The sequence below is a fragment of the Silurus meridionalis genome, chromosome 8 (assembly GCF_014805685.1).
Source record: "Silurus meridionalis isolate SWU-2019-XX chromosome 8, ASM1480568v1, whole genome shotgun sequence".
NCBI classification, from domain to species: domain Eukaryota; kingdom Metazoa; phylum Chordata; class Actinopteri; order Siluriformes; family Siluridae; genus Silurus; species Silurus meridionalis.
In genome coordinates, this window is record NC_060891.1 from 2,299,906 (window position 1) to 2,324,057 (window position 24,152).

Consider the following 24,152-nt stretch of genomic DNA (forward strand, 5'->3'; position numbering starts at 1 on the left):
CACTGACAGGATCTGTATAATTCACTACTTATATACTTTATTGTTAATATATTTTCATAGCATATTTAATATATTTTCCTCATTTAAGTTTACATTTACATGGTAATTCATCTATCAAGATTTTGTACTTCACTTCCAAAAGTGATTCTATAAAATTATTTATTAAAACTGCTAAATCATATAACACATTTGATGTCTTGTTATGTACCCGCAGTTATTTTACATGATTTTAACATTTAATATGAATGCATTTTTACGACATTATTTATCATTGAAATATATTATTATTAAAGGCATTCAAAATGAAATACACCTTCGTTTATGTAACGAGTCAAGCGCGCTTTTATTCCTCCGCTCGCTCCAGAACAGTAACGAGTGAAGTGTGTGAATAGAGCTGATTTCTCTCTGTGATATCCGTATCACTGTGTAAATGAAAAAAGAAAAAAAAAAAACCCTGACTGGGCTCACGTCGTGTCGACCCGTACACGCTTTACATACTCCCTTATCCCCTTTTATTGCGAATTATCGAGGTTTTTTTTTTATTGCTATTCATAAAAAACGAGGAGCATCTTTCCTTTTTTGGGGCCGATTTACGGCGGAGCTTTTGGCGCAATTTCCGATACTCAAGTTTTATTTCCTGACAATCACATTAGCATGCTATTATGTGACTTGAAGGATTTTTTTTCCCCTTCGCCTCCTTTTCACTTGACTGCGAGGACCTTTCAGATGCAGTCGTGGAGGAGGGACGGAGAGACAAAGCCCTCCAGCTGCATGCACTTTGGCTTCATGCAGTGCCCGGGCAGATCTGGGGGCGTTGGGGAAGGGATACACACACATGCACACATACATACACACACACACACACACACACACACACACAGATTTAGGATTAAGGCTTTCACTAGCCGCATTCACACCTGAACAATGCTCCTTATTAGCACCAGTCGAACTTTATAGTGTACATTTAATGCGATTTCAAATATCTATTGATCAGGCACAAGCTTTGGAAATTGTTTTGTCACAGCGACATCATGCTCATGTTTGGCCCTGATCCATCTCCTCATCATATAAATTCCTTGGCGACGTCAAACTTTTGCATCTGATTCCACAGAGGCCGGTCGATTTACTTGTTGTAATATGTTACGACGTGGTAATCCTACACAAACTAATTGTAAATATGGTGATTTTTGGAAAGAGTGCCCAGGAGTCTACACTTTGTCCCAGTCTTCATGGCTTTCATGTGCTTTTACCTCAGGTTTTTTACAAAACTCTAAACTTTTAACACGATTAAAAAGCGACACTTGTGAAAGAACAGTGAAAGTTGTCAAAACCTCAGAACTCTCACACCGTCCTCTCCAGTGTGTAGCACAAATGCTAGCTCGCAGCAACTTTCATATTCCTCTCTTTCTTTGTATTGCCATGCACTCTTGTTTATGTAATGTCTGCAACCCTGTCTTTTCATTGGTCCATTCCATTCACAGCTGTTCTCACTTGCGTATTTATATTCTTGGGTTTGGTGTTAATTTTTGCAAAGTAATTCGTTCAGTGGATTTTGTTTTCTACAATTTATCAAGCCCTCATTGTGGTTTTTGAATTTGGTTTTGGTTTTCACGTTCTCGTTCACATCTTTTGCCCAGTTGATGATGTTTGCTCATCTCCTGACCCACGCTTGTTTTATGTTCACGGACTTGGATTACCATTAGATTTTTCTGCCTGTTTATTTTTTCCCCATTTGCATCCTCCATCTACCGAAATGACATGGCAAAAGTAATCGTAACTATAAATGAATATAAAATTCAATCTGCTGCCCTGTAATCAATAATAAAAACCGCACACGTCATGTTGTTGTTGTATATGATGACAGATCGCGAGATTAAAGTCAAAGCAATAAGAGAATGAAGTCGTAATATTTTGAGGAAAAGTCACATTTACGAGAATAAAGTCTTCAATTTATCATAATCACTTGAGAAGCAACATCTCCTCTTCGAACAGCACAAAGATGTAACTGTCGATATCCTTTGACTGAACCAGTGGTCGCCATTTCAGACTTCATAAATGAGGCAATTTCCTTCAGTCAGATTTTTTTTCATTTTTGAATTAAGTTTTCTACACAAAAGCTGCGATGTTCGTTCAGATTATACGCCAATAGACAAAAATTTCTTTATTGATAAATCCGAATCTAAAATAGGATTTAACCAAATCCTCAACATCCAATTTATACAAAACAGCGAAATGTTTATTGCAATTCTGTGATTTTTCTCAAAATATTACTACTTTAATCTCGTATTGCTATGAATTTATTCTAAAAGTATTTTGACGTTATTCTCATAATTTCGACTTTCTTTTCAAACTATTTAAAATTTATTCTTATAATTTTGACTCCTAAAAATCTTTGACTTTATTCTCAAAATATTTCGAATTTTCTTTTTAAATATCTTGACTTTATTCTTGAAATATTTAGAATTTCTTGTCATAGTTTATATATATATAATATATCGAATTAATTCTCATATTGCCGTTTTACTTTTTTTTAACGTGGCACTAATATGCCATTATAAAATAAAGAATTTGTTGGTAAATATTTTACTATAAAAGCACCTGCAATGTGTTTCATTCCTCTACAGTGATCTTTCTCTTTCTCTCTCTCTCTCTCTCTCTCTCTCTCTCTCTCTCTCTCTCTCTCTCTCTCTATTATGGTTGTGCTTAAATGTAAATTGTCATTTCGACGTGAGAGACAACCTGTAGTTAGGAACATGTAGTAATTGGCTACATTTAAAAAAATATATTTACTAAATTTACTAATTTAAAACACACACACACACACACACACACACACACACACACACACACACACACACACACACACACAAACAAACACACACACAAAAGAGATTTGCTTTAAACTTTGCTTTAGATATCAGAAGGTTGTATTATTGAATCCATGCCATGGTTTGTGTCTCTAAAGTAAGAAGCTTAACCTTATAAGTTCTACTGTACTGTAAGTCACTTTTCTTCAAAGCAATGTTGTATTATTATATATTATCTAATACATTGCAGTTGTTTGCTGTAATTACAGTGTTCACAGTGCACTATCAGTTCAAGTTCCCTTCTTTTTAAAAAGCGCCCTGTCTAATATCAGCTCAGTTTCATCCGATTCATGTGTGTGTGTTTGTGTGTGGGTTCGACTTCACGGTTCAAGCGAAGTCCCCGGGGCTCTCCGGCCTCTCAGTCCTGCAGGCATGTCCACGCACGTCTCTGTTTAGTCTCTGTTTTTGCGAGCGAGATCCCGTGGAATGCTGGGTTAATGCCGCCTCAGAGCCACCGCATGCTCCGCATCACCTCGCCATCAGGGAGGATATCACTCATAACCCGGCTGATGAAAGCAACACCCCCATCTCAAAGCATTAACTTGTTTATCTTGAAAAGAAGAAGATGAAGAAAAAGGAGGAAGAAGAAAAAAAAAAAAAAAAAACTTTCAAGCTCCATTGCTCATTCTGCGCGAGAGAGATAGACGGGGAGACACGGAAAAACAAAAGGCAGCCAGTGAAATTTGCATGGTGCTCAATTATACATTAGCGAACATCACTTGGCAATCTGTTCATATCAATTTAATTGGATTTTAATACTGCCTCTGATCTTGTTTTCTAATTAACAGCAGCGGCTGGCAATAAAGCAGAACCATGCACCCAGCAACACCTTTGATCCTGGCCATATGGAGTTCCTTAGAGCTCATTGGGAAAGAAAAAAAAAAAAATCAGTCACCTAAATATGGGCCCATGACAAACGTAGCGGAAAAAAGAGAAGGGGGAGGGTGATGTAGGCAGGAGTGGGCGCCCAGGAGCGAGGAGGAGTGAGCCGAGTGTGCTGGGGCTCGAGCGGCGGATAAGTGTGACCCCCCAGATGGCCGGATATCGCTGCTGCTCGCGCCTTCATTGATTAATTTCTCCCCTGATTGGTCGTGATTACTGATAAATAAAACATGATCTCGGAATCGGATGCAAATCAGCTTCCGAGCTTTAGGGAAATGTTGATTGCTTTTTCAAATCTGTTTATCTCTCCTCTCGTTGCCCTCGAATCTGTATTTGACGTGGGACTACGGAGATGGGATTTTTTTTCTATCCCTTTTTTTCAAACTCCCTTCTACCGTCTCGTACTTTCATGCTGTAAGTGGGGATTTGGAGGCTCTGCGGCTGCACAGAGAGCAACGGCGAAGAGCTCAATCTTTTGACCGTCAGATCTGGAGCAAATCAAACACTTTGGCCGCAGGAGGGATGTTGCAAACAGTGTAAACACAGCCAAGCTAATGCTTGATGTTTGATAACGCAAGGCAACATATACTGCACTGGTGTACAGGATTTTTCCCCGCTTTCCTTATTTATTTCAGTGCTGAGCTGATAAAGAAAAGGATGACCTGATAGACTCATTTTTACTTTCCCTTTACGTGCATCTCATCCACAAGGTGGAAGTAAAACATGAACAATATGACGTTATAACGTCGAAATGAATTGTTTCCCTATAACAGCTCATGCTGAAGTGTTTCAAAGTACGAGGCGGTAATAAAATGTTTCTAGACTCCTTTTTTAATTCGCCAACAGATGGCAGCACTAGGCTGCATGCACAGTCACAGGGAGCACCGACCTTCATAAGTCAGTCGTCTTGTGTGCATCAGGAGCTGTGCAACTCGTGCTATTCTGATCGCGTAAGTTACCACGTCTGCTATTCTGAGAACATCTGCACCCTGTCACCAGGCTCTCCAGCATTCTTACCGGAAATAATGCGATCTCACTTCCGCACCCACCTCACTTGCCAGATTCTTTTGCGGACTTCACCCTCTTCCCAAAGATGAAGATCCAGCTCAAAACTCACTGATTGTAGTGATCCGGCGTGAATCGCAGAAGGTGCTCGACAAGCTTCGAAAGGAAGACTTCCCGGACACATTTCAGAAGATCGCTGGGGGCGCTATATTACTGTGCAAGGGGACTGTTTTAAAGGTGAAAGTGTGGAAACGTAGATAAATGAAGTACTTTCTTGTAAACAGAGCGAGTCTTGAAACTTTTTGAGTTTCAGCTCCTCACCAGCCTCTTCTCGTCTAAAACGTTTCCAGACTGTTAGGAAGCACTGATATTGGACACTCTTTAAATGATGTTAAATAAACATCTTATTAATTTTCATGTTTCTATAATGAATTCTAATGTATTTTCTTCAAGTTTCACTAAAATCTGACAAATGTAAAAGAAACTTCATTTTAGTTTCTAACAGGAAGTGAGAGTTTAAAACACGAGCCTCATCATCATCTCGCCTATTTTTTGCCAAAATTCAGCTGCAGTAAGATCTTTCAGGCTGCCATATATATATATATATATATATATATATATATATATATATATATATATATATATATATATATATATATACACACACAAACACAAACACAGTGTGTATATACATATTAAACTCCAAATCGATGAAGCTTCATAGCATTTAGCTTTATAATCTTCCTTTACCGAACGAACCACAGGCTTCATCCAGCCTGGATTTTCCTCCTTCCTCGCTAATTAAAGACATTTCCGAGGCTACGCCACCAAACGATCGTCAGTCACTGCCAATATTCCAACCTCTGAGAGTCGAGAGGCAGCGTTCAGGCCCCACCTCAACACTTAGCTTCCTAATTGTTATTAATGCCCCTGATCGAAGCACTCACATGCATTAATGTGTGTGTGTGTCTGTGTGTGTAGAGCAAAAGAGTGTGTGAGGATGCCAACACTGGAGTCTCCTCATGTTTTCCTTCATCACTCTGCAGCAAACAATTGGGGGGGGAAGAAAATCAGAAAAGAAGGGCATGAATGAAGGAGGAGGAGTAGGAGGAGGAGGAGGAGAGCGATCTGCCGTGCATCGTTCGGTCTGCGGAGGAATTAGCAAGCGTGGTTGATTCACCGTCCCCTGGAAGCGGGGGTGTTAATTTGGAAATCTAGGACTGGTATGCGGAGAATGCTAATTTGTAATTAGGCAGATTAACTAAATCTGGGGAATAGAGAAGATTATTGACTATTATAATAAAATCAACAACGCGGCCCCGGTTAAATAATCACAGGCTAAAATCGTACGTTCCAAAACGCGTTTACACGGGCAGGTTGGCGATGCGGTGCCAGCAATAAGGCTTTGATCTATGCCATCCAAAAATAATCAAATGAAATGAGACAATTTCTCTATTGAAGTCGAGGCACACATTTAGGATGGTGTTAGATGGATTTGAAAGAGATTTTTTTTTGTCGGGTGGGATGGGTGTGTTAGACGTTTTGTTCACTTTGCAAAACTGCTTTGCAAATTCCCCACGTCAAAATGAGAAGCAATTAAGGATACGTTTGGGAAATTGTGTATTAATGCTTACTGCATTTTGTTCTTATCTAATAAACCCGGACGGAACACAACAGGTGAAAATGGATAAAAGCGTCAGTGTAATATTGGTCAATTTTTACAGACTTGTAGGGTCTCAGGAACCCTCAGCAACAGTAAAACCATCTAGGTTGTTCAATGTCCACCAAACTGGAAATAACTGAAGCCATGTTCCTGGAAGTTTGCTATTGGGGGGTATGTGGCCACAGTTCTGGTACTTTTCTGTCCATTCTCATCAACCTATGTCGCTTTTGTTTTTGTCAAGGTCTTATATGAAGGTCTAAACATCGGACCATAAGATTAGTATGTACACTTTGGGCATCCTGCTCCACATTTAATCCCCATTTGTTATAATAAGCTCCAAATTTCTGGAAAGATGTTCAAGATTTTGGAGTGTGCTTGTGAAGATTTTTGCCACAGTGTTCGAAAAGTCAGATACTGAATAAAAAACTATAGAGTTCAAGAGGGTTGAGGTCAGAGCTTTATAGCAGGAGATCTTTTACTTCAACTGATAAATAATATCTTCTTGCTTTCTGGAGCTGGTTTTGTGCACAGGAACACCATCATGCTGGAACAGGTTTGGGTCTGAGAGGATCCAGAGACATCCTCTACACTTGTACATTGTGGTAACAGTTAGAGGAAAAAACACATATGACCATATGAACATGAATATAGGTCAGTTGTCCTAATACTTTGCCCATAAAGTGTATCTCATATATAACCATTTTTTTCCTTCCACTATATATTGTTGCTTAATGCTTAAATTCTACAACACCATGGGACCAAGCAACAGTGCCCAAAGCATCTTTTTCTTTGCAGCATTGAAATGGTTGCCAGTCACATTCTCAAAAACTACTGCCCATTGATCAGGGTCCCTGATGTGATTTCAATGAGCATCCCAACCCCACTGGTCTTCTGTACAGTTCTCTTTGAATGTAAAAAGTATTTTTTGTGAAGTTGATTCCACATATGGAGTTTCCTCTTGCTTAAGTTTTTGATTGTTTCCCAAAAGACCTTGTTTATATAGTCTCCATATGGAGATAGCTGTAGAAATTGCAATAAGTACAAAACAGTCTCTGTAACAAACCCCAAATACACTCAAAACCTCATTTTTAAACCTATGCATAAATCTACATCCAAATGTGAAATTTGTCCACAATTGATCCTACACAGGTCTTGGCAACATTAGAGTCAAAAATTGCTCTGATATTTTACATGATGAGATGACTACTGGAGATAAAATAAAACCACTCTTTCAAAACAAACACAGATCACACGGGAATGATTACTTCCCATGATACTATGATGAGAGATCACAAAAATGGAATATAAATACATTTACAGACCAACTGTAATTTAACTGTCCTGGAGGATCCTCTGTCCTCGTATGGTAGTGCGTCCCCTGCTCCCACCACACATGATCTAAATAACCAAATAATTAATAGCCCTCTCAAAGATTAAATGTGTGTTAGAGAAGAGAAACTGTGCAGGACAGGGGTTCTTCAGAACAAGGGCCAGTGAAGTACACTTAATTACAAGTGAAGTACAAGTTGTAGATGTGAAAATGAGTGGTAATACACCTGGCATGAGAAGCCAATCAATTGCGAAACATCATAGAAATGTCTTTACACCTCGGAGCAATTGAGAAGCTGGGGTTCATCCAGACAACCAGAAGGAATCTGCATAGTTAGAGGAAGAAGATGCAAAACTGCGGTTGGCCCCTTAGCTAAGAGCTGCACCTCCTTCAAAAATAATATAAAAAAAAACACTTTGCAGAAATTAAGATGTATAATAAGCTTTTAAAAGGTAGTGATAGTGAGAAAAATTACATAAGGAAAAGGTCTTGAGAGATACCCTACGCAAATAAGGACTCCCATTCTCTTCTGGACAAGTGTTCAAGAGCACTATGCGATTCCACATAGATGTTCATGGAATGGATGCTCATGTATCAGTGTACTTGTGTATCTTGAGGCATTAGCACTAGCTGAAAATGCTCACTAGTCCCAAGCCCTTTGCTGTAAGATTGTCTGACTGGCCACTAAGTCGATCGCAAGGTCAGCCCTGATTCATGTTGAGACTTGTGAACTTATAATCTCCAGACACAGGGTTGATCTCAAAAAACCAGGTCCAGCTATTTTTTCTAGCTTTTCCACTTCCACTCCATCCAAGCTCTGCTCAATCTGTCTCGCATTGAACTCTCCACCCAAATCCTCCAGGCCCATTTCAAAAAACCCATTCACTCCTCTTCCGTCCAAGACCCCAGTCAGCCTGTTTGTAAGAAGATGCAGCTGCCTCCCCTTACCCCATCCCTCACTTGCTCTCCTTCCCTCTCCTTGCTGTCCTTTTATCAATGAATATGCTACTCTTGACACTAAAGACTTCACATCAAATGGGCTTGGGAATCCATTCCGCACTGCAACTGCCCATTTGTTTTCAAAGCAGAGGACGTGAAATTCACAGACATAAAGGTGCCTTTGTTCTCCTGCCCTCTGGCCTGCGGTGCCCGTGCGGACGGGTGCCACAGGGAGAAGCCCAGATCAAAACATCCCTCCAAAAATGCGCCATTACCTGGCCCCCAATGATACCCCCTGGCACTCACAATTAAATCAGCCGGCCTGAAAATTTCCTCATAACGTCAATCAAAATTACTTTGTCTGACACGGTCGCTTTCTTAAAAGCACACCCCTGGTTGTCTAAGGGGGCCTGTCCACTTAATTCAAAGCTCCTTATTCAAATCAGGCCGAGGAGGAAAGCCTGGCGAAGGGTCTTATCCTCCAGCATGCAGTTGCCTTCAAAAAACAGCACGCCATGTGGAAAAATTACTTTAGAAACGAGTGTGTCATTGGAATAATACATTGCAGCTTTTTTTTTTCCCATCCAGCTTGACAGGGACATGAGGTCCCACATATTTTCTGGACTCCATAGAGTTATAGGTGAGATGTATAGATTCTGGAGCTGGATAGATAACCTTAATTTGATCAGTTTCATGAGTTGAACTTGGCAAATTAGACATGATATCAGCAGTATTATTATGACCATATTAGAGAGATTATCAAAGTTCATGCAATCAGTCCTGCTTTTAATATCGTAACCTTCCTTTTCTGTTCTAAAGGTACTTTATACTTGTGGCATGTGCATTACAGCACAGTGATATTCTTTCTTCGCATATCTCAGTGATGTTAGGAATCTGGGGTTTGAGCACAGGGTCAGCCTGTGAACACAGAGGGTTAAGAGCCTTGCTCAGGGAGCCAAAGAGTGGCAGCTTGGGGGGTGCCAGGGATTGAAAACTTGACTCTCTGATCAGTAAACCAGAGCCTTAATAACCGACACTTTCTGTTAGAAATCATCAGTTCTTATTGTTTCATGTGTAAAGGCAATGAATATTCATGTAACATTCAGATTGTACATGTTTTGAAAAGAGAAGGTATTGCCCAGCGCAGGATTTGTTATTAAGAAGTCACCCAAATGGATTCGTCAGTGGCATAAAAAAATATTGAAATCTTTTGTTTTTTATTTTTTACGATCACATTAGTAAATATACTGCTGACCCAGACAGGTCCTTGTGCATGCTATCGATAGCAAGATGAATGACCTGATTTTAGATTTTGAACACAACCCAGTTTGAACCAAAAGATATTTATCTATTAATCACAGCAAAAAAAAAAAGCATCAAAATAACACTGAAAACTGGGCCATTAAAAAAGTAGCATGGACATTGCTTCAGCCTTAAAACCTTAATCTACTGTATTTTCTGTTCTTCATTTTATCTGTGGTTCTGCAAGTTCATCACATCTTTGAAAAAAAAAGAAAGAAAAGTTTGCAGGAAATGTTCAAGAAAGTAAAAAAGATATGTAATTAATTGATAGAGAATCACTTCCTTTACAGATTTTATGGAGCTAGAGTCCACGCAGTGCCAGCTTAACACTCATCAAAAAGAGAAAAACAAGACGTTTCTTCATTGCCAAATGGTCTGTACTTCAGCAGGAGACTTGCGGAAATTGGCGCTTTCCATTTTGGAGAAGGGGGGCATTTCTTTGTGTGAGACCAGAGGTCGGAATTGAAAGCGAGGGAGTGTCCACTGGGAGGATCGTGACCTCCCCATGACGATTCTTAAGCAGCTCTCTTAGGATCTTTTTTCCGAAAACGTTGGTCCCCAGTCTGGCAGAAGAGTTTTAATGAAAATGGATTCCAACAATGTTACAGCAATGAGAGGGTGTTAATTAGTAGTCACTTATTGTGCACTGTTCTCTGGTCTGCATCCAACAAAATAAAGTTCTCAGACTAAACTATACCGTGAGGACAGTTGAGGAAGCGATGTCCGCCAAAGAGCCTCGGGAGACGGGACGAACAGAGTCCGGCGAAAAAAGAAAGTGAGATGGCTGGAAAACCGTACACATAATCGTCCAACACTCAGTTCTGATTGGTCAGAACAGAGATTTATTTTTAGATAAAAGCAGTTTTTTGGAAGGAGTCTCCAGTATCAGGGTTTAGGAGGAGTTTCACTGTAGAGTTTCTACCTCTAAAATACACAGTGAGTGCAAAGATCCTCAAACGTTCAATGAAGGTTGGGATTTAACGCAGTATCAGTCGACTTGACAACATGAGCCTGGAGGGTCATCAGCCGATTCGGTTCGAGCGGAAGCTACCATTTCCATGATGCGACCAGAAGGGCAGAGTTGTTCGAGCGTGCCCCTAATTAACAAACGCAAAAAAGCACGAGGCCTCGTTTATTAGCATAAAAGTGAATCTGATGTTGTTTTTTTTTCATGAGGACATAATCGAATTGTCTTTTTTTTTTCCATGACTCCATGTTGTGCCAATCACGCATCAATCTGTGGGGCTGTTTGCTGAGTACTGCAGGCAGCACATTACCAGTAATAACATTTCTGGTGTAATCATGCATATATATTTCTTCTTCCCTTAGCCGGGGATGGAGTTGTAGGAGCTAATGTATTCCAAGTCAGACCCACTGCCGCTCACAAAGGGGAAAAAAAGAGCCTTGGTTGAGTAACCGTAATAATTGGAAAATTATTTTGATAGCCTGAAACAATCTAATATATTACAGAATTTTATTAAAATAATATCAAATCAAATTAACTACTATTCCATAATGAATTAGGTAACAAGGTAGGCAGATATTAATCGGCCCACCCTCCCTGAGGCCAGGAGAGACAGCGAGGGTGTGTGTGTATGTGTGTGTGTGGTAGGGGGAGGGTTATTAAGTTGGCTTTTGCGGCTCGTTAGAAGTCAAGGCAAAGCAGAAAGGAAACTCCTCCAGGATATAATTGCTCCTTTCTTCTTCTTTTTCTTCTTCATGTTCTTCTTCTTCATTTGACATGGTGTATTTGCACCATGACATTTCTGCCACTGCATATCTTCTCCACGATTAGCCAGTTGAACTTTATAATCAGCTTGCCATGCCATGACTCCGTCCCATAGTGCGAATCTGTTTACCCTATTTAGTGCCGCCGCCTATAAGACTTCAGCCAAAAAAACATGCCCCGGGATGGGTGGCTTTTTAATCAGGACCAGGTCAGTGCTTCCCTTTGAACTTGTATTCAGAGCTTGTATGCTTGGCTGTTCTAGACGATGTCCCAACCTCATGCCATGCACTAACACTGCAAGGTTCCTGGAACTCGCAGTGCAACCTTGAATTATCGGAAACATGCGACTTCTTCAGAAGCTAACCAAATGGTGTTCGGGTCTGTTATTCCTAGGATTTTGTTCCCTAATTATTTTTTTGGTGCATGGTAAAGAATTGTACTGGAAGTAGGGAATAAGGGAAGTTAGATAGTTATGACTGGGACACAAAGGTGTCTTTGGAATACCTGGGCCGTTTGTGAAGGATTTTCAGTACCTGGTCCACTGCAGGTATTTGAGCTTGAAACCAAAACAAACAGGGGTCCCAAAAATGCAAAATAAAATGTTGTATGTAGATGTTGCAGATGCTTTATTTCATACAGGGTCACTGGTTGAGAACACCTTACACACCCTTACACATGGGGTGATCTAGAATAGCCATGTTATGTTCTTTGCAGGTTGGAGAAAACCAGAAAACCCAGAGAAAAGACACATGGACATGATCAAGTTCACATTGATAGTGACTCATGGTGGAACCATTTTCGTATGAAATCACAGCATTTTGCAGATGCTGTTCTCCAGATCTAAATTCAAGCGACTGGTGAAGACCTACCTCTTCGTAAAACACACTTAAACTAGCACTTTTTTGTTTTATCTTTGTTTCTATTTATTAAAAAACATGCTAGAAATCCTCTCAACAGAGTTTTAGGTTGATATCTTAAATTTGTAATCTGGCGAGTTTTGATTTATTCATTGATAAAAACTCAAAGCACTTTTGTACGTCACTCTGGATAAGAGCGTCTGCTAAACGCTGTAAATGTAAATCTAAATATAAGAGCGACAGTTATCTCATTTATACAGCTGAGCGGTAGTGGAAATTCATGGTGCTGGTTATTGAACTCAAAACCAACAGATTATCAGTCCAACTTTTAAACCCCTGAGCTAGCACTTCCCAGAACCAGTGGTTCGAGAGCTATGAGGCAGCAAAGCTACCTTTTACCAGGCTCTGGGATGTAGATAATCCAAATGCAAACGTTAATCCATCCCGTTCTCTCATGATTGCAAAGATGAGAGTTTTTTTTTATCAACTGTATACGATCCATATCTTGTACTGGAGACAACAAAGATTTATATCTTGAAGTGCTTCCATGTTTTACCTCCCCATGTCCCCTTGACATGTTTTCAGGCACCTGTCTTCAAATAACCGTAAAATATAGATGATCCTACCACAGACATATCACTTGAGTTGAATCAAACATGGTTGGGGGCTAATGTAGCAGGACACCTATGCAGTTCTAACCAGCTGACTAGGAATAGATATAAAAACAAACACTGAAATTTATTTTTAATTACTAATTATTTTGGCATTTTTATGGCTTTATTTTAGCTGTCAGACTGCTTTGAGGGAGGGGGATTAAAGTCCTTGGGGGGAAGAGGAAGAAGATGAGAGGAAGGAGCAGGCAGAGGGAGGACAGCTAATTTTTGATCCAAACGGGGCTTTGCAGGCCGGGGGGGTGACAGCTGCACTGTCTTTAGCTTGGATTTGAATTTGAATTCTATCTAACGATGCAGCGTCGCGCGGACTTGGCAGGGCAGTCTGGTAATCTCCTTGACACAAATGCCTGGGCTTTTCTTGTGTGCCCTCACAGAGATTTGGGTAATTAAAGTTAAATTGAAGGAATAAAAAATATCCTTCTTGTAGTGAGGCTGTCTCGCTAATGCCAAGTGTGAATAGTCAGGGTTGTCCTTAGAACTATAATCCTAAACGCTGCTTCTCCTGGAAGAGGGGAACTGCCAAAGGTTTTGGGAAGCTCTAAAGACAGTGATAAGGCAAGACCAGAACGCTTTCATCTTCCAGGCATCTTTAAGTAGAGGTGAGAAGGGAAAAAAAAAGTTGAAAATGTTAGTGCTCATACTTTGTAAGACTCATGAGATATCTGGAAGATGCACATCTGCTGTCTCTGCATCTTTATTGTGCAAAAAAAATTGCAGTGAAAGTGTGAAGGCATGTGTGTGCATCAAACGTCCAGTTTATTAGGAACTCCTGCACTTTTTGGGAACCGAGAAAAAACTGTCTAGTTTTCAGCCTGATGTAGGTTCATTATAGGCTTAGATCTTGACTGACAAGAGTATAACCCAGTGTGATGTTTCACCTCTTTTGGGGTGCTTTTCTACTCACCATGGTTGTAAAGTGTAATTAGTAGATCAGATACTGGAGCCTTTCAGAACACCAGAAAGTGCCGTAGTATTCCTCTTTTGCCCCGTTCAAAAATCCCAGAGTAGTTTTTTGCCACAAAAAATCCTGTCACGCTTAAAGAAGACATTTTTGCGCATTCCGATGTTGGATGTCAACATATGATGCGTTGCGCTGATGCTTTCGTGAATGAACAGGGGTACAGGTGTTCATATTAAAACAACATACGCTAAACGCCCAAATATACGCTCTCCTCAGCTGGATGCTAAACGTTGGCACACGTAGCTACCTCCCTTTCTCCCTTACCCCCAAACCCCCTCCCCTCCTGTGTGCATGAATTCCACACCGGATCAGCTGATTCCAGCGGGGAACCAGAAGCTTGAACCGAGTAAACATAGCAGGAATTAAGTTCTGCGCTGGCCATCTGTGTTATGTTAATGGAATGGAAATGTCAAGAAATTAACCTGTGGTTTGAAAGCTTGGACGCTACCGACTTCCTATTAGCGCACTGGAGGCCCTGGAATCCGTGAGCGAGGGGACTTGGAAGAAGAATAACAGTGTATAATTGCGCTTCATTCATCACGCTATCTTTTACATAACCTTCAACCCGAGTTATACCTGAGCCGTCGCTTTCTTTCTTTCGTTTTTTTTTTTTCGACGCTCGGGTTATTGCCCAAAGCATAATAACTATGAAATTACTGCCGAGCTGTCTTGTCAGTAACCAGAGAAATGGGAGTGTGGGAGGCAGAGCAACAAGACTCCCATTGTAGCCTTGAAAATGGCTTGGCACCTTCCGTGTCACGCTGCAAGGAAAGAAAGCGAGGAGGATAAAAAAGAGCAAGCAAGTAAATGTGTGTGTGTGTGGAGGTAAGAAGAGGCCTCAGGTTTACCTGGTCCAGTCTGGACTGGTCTGGTCTGGTGCTATAGACAGAGTGGCAGCCAAAAGGCTCGAGGAGAGAACAGGCCAAGACGGGCACCACATCAAAGCTCCACCATTAGAACCACACCCCCATCCAGCTCACCTGGAACCTCCAAGCCAACAGGCAGACAGGCCCACCTGACAGAGGGGCCACCCCGAGCTTTCAAAGAGCACTCCAGAGACACAACACACAAATAAACGTCTAGACACTTTCTCTAAACATGTAGGCCTGTAAGTTGTGCAGGAGGGGGAGGGGTGGCAGAGGAGGAATGGGCTTTTCCCTTTCTCTTCATCTTGTCTGCAAATCAGCGTGATTGATTTAGGAAGTGTCTGGTAAATCTCAGGAGAAAAATAAAAAAAAGCCTTTGCTTATCCTCTTTTGTCCGTAACACAAGTACACTCAGTCTGCAACCTAATTGTTTAGCTAATGTGCACATAAAAACCATAAGGACCACAGTTGTGCGTTAAATACCAGGAATTGACTTTTAGTATACAAACCAAAGAATCAGGGCCTTAACCAGGATTGAAATCTTACAATTAAAGGATCTTAACCAGGGAGTGTCCAATCGTTTACACAAGGGCTGATGTGGGTGAAGGTTTTCTTTCCAACCAAACAAGTCCACACCAAATACTAATCATTCTAATGATTTTCATTTCCAATGACTATCATTTGTGGCAGTTGATTGGTTGGAATAAAAACCCGCACCCATGCCGGTGCTTTGTGTAAAAGACCCCTGATCTCGACATTAGTTTAAAAACCCAAATGTCCAATAAATATCTTGCGATTGTTCCCTATAAACTGCTCTGACCTGTTCAGACTAATTCATTTGAATGAAATAAAATTTGTTGGTTATTTTGCCTTCATGTGACACTTCCTCTTCAATGAGCAGGTCCTTTTCAAAAGGTTGCAATTTAAATTGAAGACATGTGACAAGTTCTTAGACGGAAATGTCTTGACTTTTTCAAGACAGACGCAGATTTCATCAAGACGTCTTCCTCTTATTGTAAATAATAGACCTGAGATGTTTATTTGCATTATTTTCTATATTGTAGCTGATATGCTTATTTGAATATATACACATGGATCTACTTTAAGACTTATCTAATAAAAAAAAACTGATTGGTGATACACAATATGGTCAAAAGTATTGCAACACTTGACTTTCCCAGCCGAGTGATTCTTTTTCCAACAACGTTAGAGGCCCATAATCTAGTGGAACGGCATGTTGGCTTTCATGCACATATATTAATGTAAAGGTCAAATATTTGATCATTTTTAGCATTTCCTGTATTGTACTCTGAGATATTTTTCTTCAGTTTGATTTCTCAAGTACTTCATATGTAAGTATAGTTATTATGGTACTATTAACACACTCCAATATCTAGTAGAACATCTTCCTGGAAGAGTGGAGGTTATTATAATAGAGACTAAATGTAAAATAATGGGAACTGATTTCTTTAACTCCAACCCCTGCAACTTTACAGACCAACTGATCCACCAGACCAGTGTTTTGTTCCTTCCTGCCCACTCAGGTTTTCATTCCATTCAAACATCATCACAAACCTGGTGCTTTAACTTTTCTTATTTGACTATATACTCACCACGGAATAACTCTAAGCTGCGAATCATGTTTTCAATTCATACCTGTCGAGGGTAATTAATTATATGTGCTATAGCCTTCAGCCAGAAGATTTTTTTTTAACCTGTCTTAGTGCCTCCTGCCAACAAGTGTTAAGAGACAGGTTTAATTGCTATGTGAGAGCCACAATAAAAACAGAGAGAACCTGAGTTTGGTGTAAACACAGAGTACACCTAGATTGGGTCATAGTTTGACTTGGGGAAAAAAAGAAAAGTAGAAAAAATTTTCATGGGGTAATTAAAGAGAACCCGGTCTACTGTGGAACTTTGTATGGCGTACACAGGTAATATGGGCAGGTGTGTTTGCTGTGCACCAGAACTTCAATAGAATTAAACATCTTTCAATTGGCATTGAGGGTCTTCTGGGAAAATGTTCCACTAGATGTATGTGAGATTCATTCATCCACAATGGTGTTAGTAAAATCAGGTAATAATGTAGGTGAGGTGCAGTCAGCTTTTACATTCATCCCAAAGGTGTTGATTAGGGTTGCAGATCTTCCATTCAATCCCAGGAAAGTATATCTTCATGGAGCTGATTTTGTGCATCATCATCATGACAGAACAGGTTTGGGTCTCTAAGTTTAAGCGAAACTCAATTGACTTTTATCGCATACTTTCTATGCATTTGTGTGCCATTTGACAATATCTTTGGCCCCAATGGTCTATTTCAACCTCAAAGCACTTCATTCCCACTGTCACATGGACAACCGACAATGGAACATTATTGGAAGGTGGTCATTTTGGATAAGTGACTTGTCTTTTTTTTTTAAATATAAACCACACCCCATTTCATTGTGGCATTTTAAAATAACATCATTCCACTTTCATTTCATTCGTTCATGCTCAGGAACTTTATCCTGGTCAGGGTTGATCCCCAGGAATGGATTTACACTCTGAATGGGTTGCCAGTTCATCATTCAGAAATTCATAGGTAAAGTATTCAGTCTATCGATTTTAGGAATCTGGCAAAAATGAGGAAAAAACCCATATGGACATAGAAAAAATGCAGAGAGATCAGAAATTACATACCACATTAAATCTGTATTTAGGTCAAATTCTTGTGGAAAGAATATCAAAAATTAAGAAAGTGTATGTGTGTTTATGGAACAGCTTTTACAATGGATGAGTCTAACTCCGCCCCCTTTAGCTTTCCGCACCAACGGTGTTCCTGATAGATTGACATAAAAAAAAAAAAAAAAAAATGTTCCTAGTTGTGCTGTGAAATGTCAGATAAGTCTGGTGTTCATCAGAGAAGAGCGAGTGATGAGCAAAACCTTCTCCTTCAGGCTTTTCCTCTGTTCACACAGTGACCCTTCACCCTCATGTCTTTGTGCACAGGATTGTGGGATGCCTTCAGAGGGGACGGGGTGTACGTTAGAGGGCGAGTCTGCTCTTCTGGGACCTGGTGCTGTCAGACGCCCGTGACAAAGGGGAAGAAGAACAGGAGGATTAGAGAGGTGAGTGGATCTGGTTAGTGGATTAGCTGCTCTGCTACGCTGCAGGAAAAACACTTCTGAAAGAGTAGCTTCAGGGAAAGAATCATAACGTCAAACCGTCTGCCAGTGACCAGTGTTTTCACATTAATAACATTAATGCATAAATATATAACATACTGGTGATATTGTGCTAAATGATGTCATGAAATGTTTTTTTGGGGGCCATTATTTAAAAAAAAAAAAAAATTATAATAATAGTTATTATAAAAAAAAAAATCTGAATAATAAGAATAACTTTTTAAAAAGCTGTTAAATATAGAAAAAGGCTTTATTTTGTAATTGTACATTCAGAAAAATACTTTAATTAATTAATTAATTTATTTATTTGTGTATTTATGTATTTATTTATTTTCCCATTTAATAATATTAATATTTTACAATTATTTTAGTTTAGCAAAAATTACATTTTGTTTAAACCTGTTCATGAAAAATGTGTTCCCCTTTCGATACATAAAAAGGGTATATTTTTATTTGATAACATTTTTTATTAATATGAATTTGTTTACTAATAATATTTCCCCATTTTAATGAATTAAAAAAGATATTGTTTTAAGTAATAATTATCCCTATTACCAATTTAATACATTTATGAGAAGCTGTTTATTAAACTTTTTGAATAAATAAAAAAGGTAAATTATATTTAATATATCAATATATATATAATTGAGTTGATATAATTATTATATATAAATAATAATATATATTAAATAAATATTAATATTACTAATAATATTTTATATACTAAAATTATTTAACAAACAATTGTGATGTGATTTTGAGTTGATTAAAAGTCAGATTTGTTCGATATGTTTGAATATTTCACCATTTACTGTTTAATTGAAAACTCTGATGCTGAAGGTAAGTATGTACAGTAGTTTGACTTGAGGAGTGTGTGTGTGTGTGTGTGTGAGAGAGAGTTAATACGCCATGATGTGTTGTGTGTGTGTGTGTGTGTGTGTGTGTGAGGAGCTGAGGTAAGCCTGGCTTGTCTGCCGGGTGAGACAAGTTATCAGTGGGAGCCATGAGTGTCCCTCTTCACTCCAGAGACGGAGGAGAACAACAGCGGCGGTGTGACGCATGGCTACACTTTGGCACGGCTGAGCCACCGAAGGCCTAATCTCCCCGCACCTCCTGATCCGCCTACTCACACACTCCTCACACGCTCTGTAGCCATTATTACTCTGAGATTATTGTGGCAGCGTGGCAGGAATGGCCATACGCACGTCTGCCCTATTCACTCCATCTCACACAGCTGTTACATTCGCAAAATAATCACTCAGTCTGACGATCAACCAAATACTCGGCTGGGGAGCGGCTTGTTTATTTCTTTTTTTTTCCCCCTTCCTGGTATATACTCTATCCATCTGCTGAGGGGACAAAGAACCTGGCAATGACGAAATATGGTAAATCAATTAGGAAATTCACAGTCTTTTTTTTCTGACTTGAAAATAATGTGACCAATTTTACTGACACCGGAGACTCCTTCCTGTGTAGGTTGTTACTATAGAAACAGGAAGGAGTCTCCAGTGCTCGTTGTTTCTATTGTTAATGTAGAAACCATTAACACATTAGAATGAGAACTTTATTATAAACCTGTTATTTTCATTGTACTTGTTCGGGTCTGAAGGTCTGGACATGTTTTGTTGGTCTAAAACCAATTCTTCCCTTTTAGAAGAATGAGAAGATTCATTAGGAACTGTTAAATCATTACGATTTGATTAGGACCCATCGCGATAACATTTAGATCTGGTATTTAGGAGACGCCAGATTACAACCCAGTATTTGATGGTTAAGGGCCTTGCTCAAGGGCCCAGCTGGGATTTGAACTTACAACCTTTTAATTAGAACACTGACTGACATTTCAATCAGAAGGATTTGTCACACAATCGTCATGAATCGTGAGGATTAACTAGGAAAAGAAATCGTAATAAATCATAACAAATCATGTGGAATCATCTCATCAATCAGCGTCTAGTGCTGGACTTAACGGCATTATTAACAGATTTATTCAGTCTAGACGGTGTGCTGGAGTGTGTGTGTGTGTGTGTGTGTGTGTGTGTGTGTGTGTGTGTGTTTGCAGATATGTGTGCGATATGTTCCCACTCTATTCCACACACACACACACACACACACACACACACACACACACACACACACACACACTCTTTAGCGGAGTGATGGTGTGAGCGCGGTTCACATTAGGCAGAGCACTTTTCCCGACAGGAAGCCGTTCCAGGTAGTTACCCTCCTCTCTACTGGAATAAATCCACTGTGAGGAGCTTCTCTCCACAGGAACACACCCGAGCTGATCTTCACCACGTCTTTTCCACACACACACATCTCTGAACATGCTAACATCTCCACATACATCATGTTCCAGCCTAAAAGATCTCACATGTATTACTCTGTAGATCAGCAGGCTTTAGATAAACACAACACACACTCTAACGTGATTTTCTCCACAAACACATCCACACATCGTATGATTTTTTTTTATACATTACATTTTTTTATGTTCATCAGCTTAATCTTAATGTGATTCCAAGCGCAGGGACATGGACTTTTTAACCCTAAACGGATTTGCGTTGGATTAAAGCTTGGCTGTTTTCTTAATTAATGTGAAATATTTGTACAAATCTGAGTATCCATGAGGCCCGCATTTCTTTCTTTCTTTCTTTCTTTCTTTCTTTCTTTCTTTCTTTCTTTCTTTCTTTCTTTCTTTCTTTCTTTTCTTCTTTCTTTCTTTCTTTCTTTCTTTCTTTCTTTCTTTCTTTTTCTTTCTTTTCTTCTCCAGTACTGCATGCGATGTGTTAAGAGTATTACCGTGGACATGTGGTGCTAGCTGGAGAATATTTATTAGTTTGCTCGGGATTAGGTGTTTCGCTTAGACAAACAAATAAACAACAATAAATACGTTAAAATAGTAATAATTGTATACATTGTTAGAAATGATATTTAAACTTGCAGCATGGACAGTCAGAAAGAAGCTGTAGTGTAGTTGTACTAAGTCTAGAAGTAGTGTTGTAGTAGTAGTAGTAGTAGTAGTAGTATAGTAGTAGTGTGGTAGTAGTATAGAAGTAGTGTAGTAGTAAGTCTAGTAGTGTAGTAGTAGTAGTAGTAAGTATAGTAGTAGTAGTGTAGTAGTGTATTAGAAGTCTAGGAGTAAGTGTAGTTGCAGTGTAGTAGTAGTAGTAAAGCTAGAAGAAGGGTAGTAGTATATTATGCTTTATATAGTCTAATTGTAGTGTAGTAGTGCAGATGTAGTAGGGTAGTAGCTGTAATTATATTAGTAGTGGGGTAGTTGTCAGTCTAACAGTAGTGTTGTGGAAGTATAGTAGTAGTGTAGTAGTAGTATAGAAGTAGTGTAGTAGTTGTAGGTACAGTAGTAGTGTAGTAGTAGTATAGAAATAGTGTAGTAGTTGTAGGTATAGTAGTAGTAGTAGCAGTGTAGTAGCAGTATAGAAGTAGTGTAGTAGTTGTGGGTATAGTAGTAGTAGTGTAGTAGTAAGTATAGTAGTAGTTTAGTAGTAGTAGGTATAGTAGTAGTGTAGTAGTAGTAAGTATAGTGGTAGTAGTAGTAGTTATAGTTGTAAGTATAATAGTAGTGTAGTTGTAGTGTAGAAGTAAGTGTAGTAGTAGTATAGAAACAGTGTAGTAGTAGCAGTGTAGCAGTAGTGTAGTGGTTGTGTAGTAGTAGTAAGTATAGTGGTAGTAGTAGTAGTTATAGTTGTAAGTATAATAGTAGTGTAGTTGTAGTGTAGAAGTAAGTGTAGTAGTAGTAAATTTATTTGTAATGTAGTAACAATGTAGCTGTAGTAGTAAATAAATTTGTAATGTAGTAGTTATGTTGTTGTATTAAGTACAATAGAACTGTATTTATACTGTAGTTGTTAAGAGTGTAGTAATGTATTAGTAGCATATGGTAGTAGTGTAGCAGTAGTTTTATTGTAGTACAGTAGCAGTGCATTAGTACTGGGGTGTAGTAGTATTGTAATAGAAATCTAACAGTATTGTAGTAGTGTAGCATTAATGTAGTAGTGAATTTGCAACACAGTAGTGAAGAAGTATTGTAGTATCGGTCCTGTAGTTGAAATGTAGTAGTAGTATTAAAGTATTTGTGTAGTATTTGTGTATTAAAAGTGTAGCAGTAGTTGTGAAGTGTAGTAGTAGCAGTAGTGTAGTGGTTGTGTAGTAGTAGTGTAGTAGTAAGTATAGTAGTGGCATAGTAATAGTGTAGTAGTAAGTCTAGTAGTAGGGTAGTGTAGTTGTAGTGTAATAGTGGTAGTAGTAGTAGTTATAGTTGTAAGTATAATAGTAGTGTAGTTGTAGTGTAGAAGTAAGTGTAGTAGTAGTAAATTTATTTGTAATGTAGTAACAATGTAGCTGTAGTAGTAAATAAATTTGTAATGTAGTAGTTATGTTGTTGTATTAAGTACAATAGAACTGTATTTATACTGTAGTTGTTAAGAGTGTAGTAATGTATTAGTAGCATATGGTAGTAGTGTAGCAGTAGTTTTATTGTAGTACAGTAGCAGTGCATTAGTACTGGGGTGTAGTAGTATTGTAATAGAAATCTAACAGTATTGTAGTAGTGTAGCATTAATGTAGTAGTGAATTTGCAACACAGTAGTGAAGAAGTATTGTAGTATCGGTCCTGTAGTTGAAATGTAGTAGTAGTATTAAAGTATTTGTGTAGTATTTGTGTATTAAAAGTGTAGCAGTAGTTGTGAAGTGTAGTAGTTGTGTAGCAGTAGTGTAGTGGTTGTGTAGTAGTAGTGTAGTAGTAACTGTGTTATATAAATACAGCGTTTAATGAACTGATTCCAACCTGAAAAAAATCCTCTCAATCAGGTTGGAGCTTTTTTTTGTGAACCAGCAGTCAATATGGGAAAATCCCCTTCCAGCACTGAAGAAACCACACACACACACACACACACACACACACACACACACACACACACACACAGTAAATTTTCCACGTACACACACTGACCACGTGTCGTATATATACAGTCTTTAAATTAAGTAAACTTAAGAAGCCGGGGCTCATAAATTTTGCAGTGAATATTTTTTTACACCCGTTTCTCTCTCTCTCTCTCTCTCTCTCTCTCTCTCTCTCTCTCTCTCCGAGCTGTTGTGAACTACTCCATGGATTTACTGCAGTAGTAATAACTGTCAAGGCAAATGCCTGGTAAAGTGCCGGACAAGGGACCAACAGAAGGAGAGTATTTATCACGGTATTGACTTTCTGACTGCGGTGTCGTGAACTCTTTTGTCATAAACTGGAGCACTCAGAGGCAGCGGCGAGATCGATCCGAGGGAAAACTGCTGTCAGCTTCTCTCCCAGGGAGCATTGCTTTTGTTATAGCCACTTAGGGGGCTGATAAATGCTCGGCTCAGGATGGGACCTGGCTTCCGTACCTGCGGCTAACAGAACAGGCCTTTTTTGGGGGGATGGGGTGGAGGGGGTCTTTTTTATTGTGAAAAACACATTGATATTCGTTATTGGTAAAACTTTTAATAGACATAAACTCTTGAACATCTTATTTATTTAAAAGCTGGAATTGGCTTTCTGATGCATGGGCTTATTTAAAAAAAATTATGATGAATAAGAAAATGATTATAATAAAAAAATCCATCAATAATTATAACAAATAATTTGAAATATTAATAAAAAAAATTAAATATCTCAAATTTCAAATGCTAAAAATACAACAATTAAAATATATATATAAAAAATAATATGAATAATAATAATAATGATGAGTGATTAATGTAATAATTTAAGTAAAACACCACTTCAAATGGTATAATTTATGTGATTAATGCAGGGATCCTCACACTCAGCTGAATAGTAAATCAATAGTGTGTATAGGTGGCAGGTCTGATTAGTGGCCCAGCGAAATGGAGTGTGTATGATGAATGGCAGAT

The 24,152-nt window shown here is 38.9% G+C and overlaps 1 long non-coding RNA gene across 2 annotated transcripts in view; it reads left to right on the plus strand.

Moving 5' to 3' along the window:
* The window catches only part of LOC124390379, a 40,874-nt gene extending 20,747 nt beyond the window's left edge, over positions 1 to 20,127 (plus strand). For both annotated transcript variants that reach the window (XR_006926731.1, XR_006926730.1), the window contains exons 2-3: positions 18,064 to 18,182; positions 19,191 to 20,127. This is a non-coding gene — a long non-coding RNA (uncharacterized LOC124390379). The remainder of the gene's footprint in view (positions 1 to 18,063; positions 18,183 to 19,190) is intronic.
* Positions 20,128 to 24,152: the final 4,025 nt, after the last annotated feature.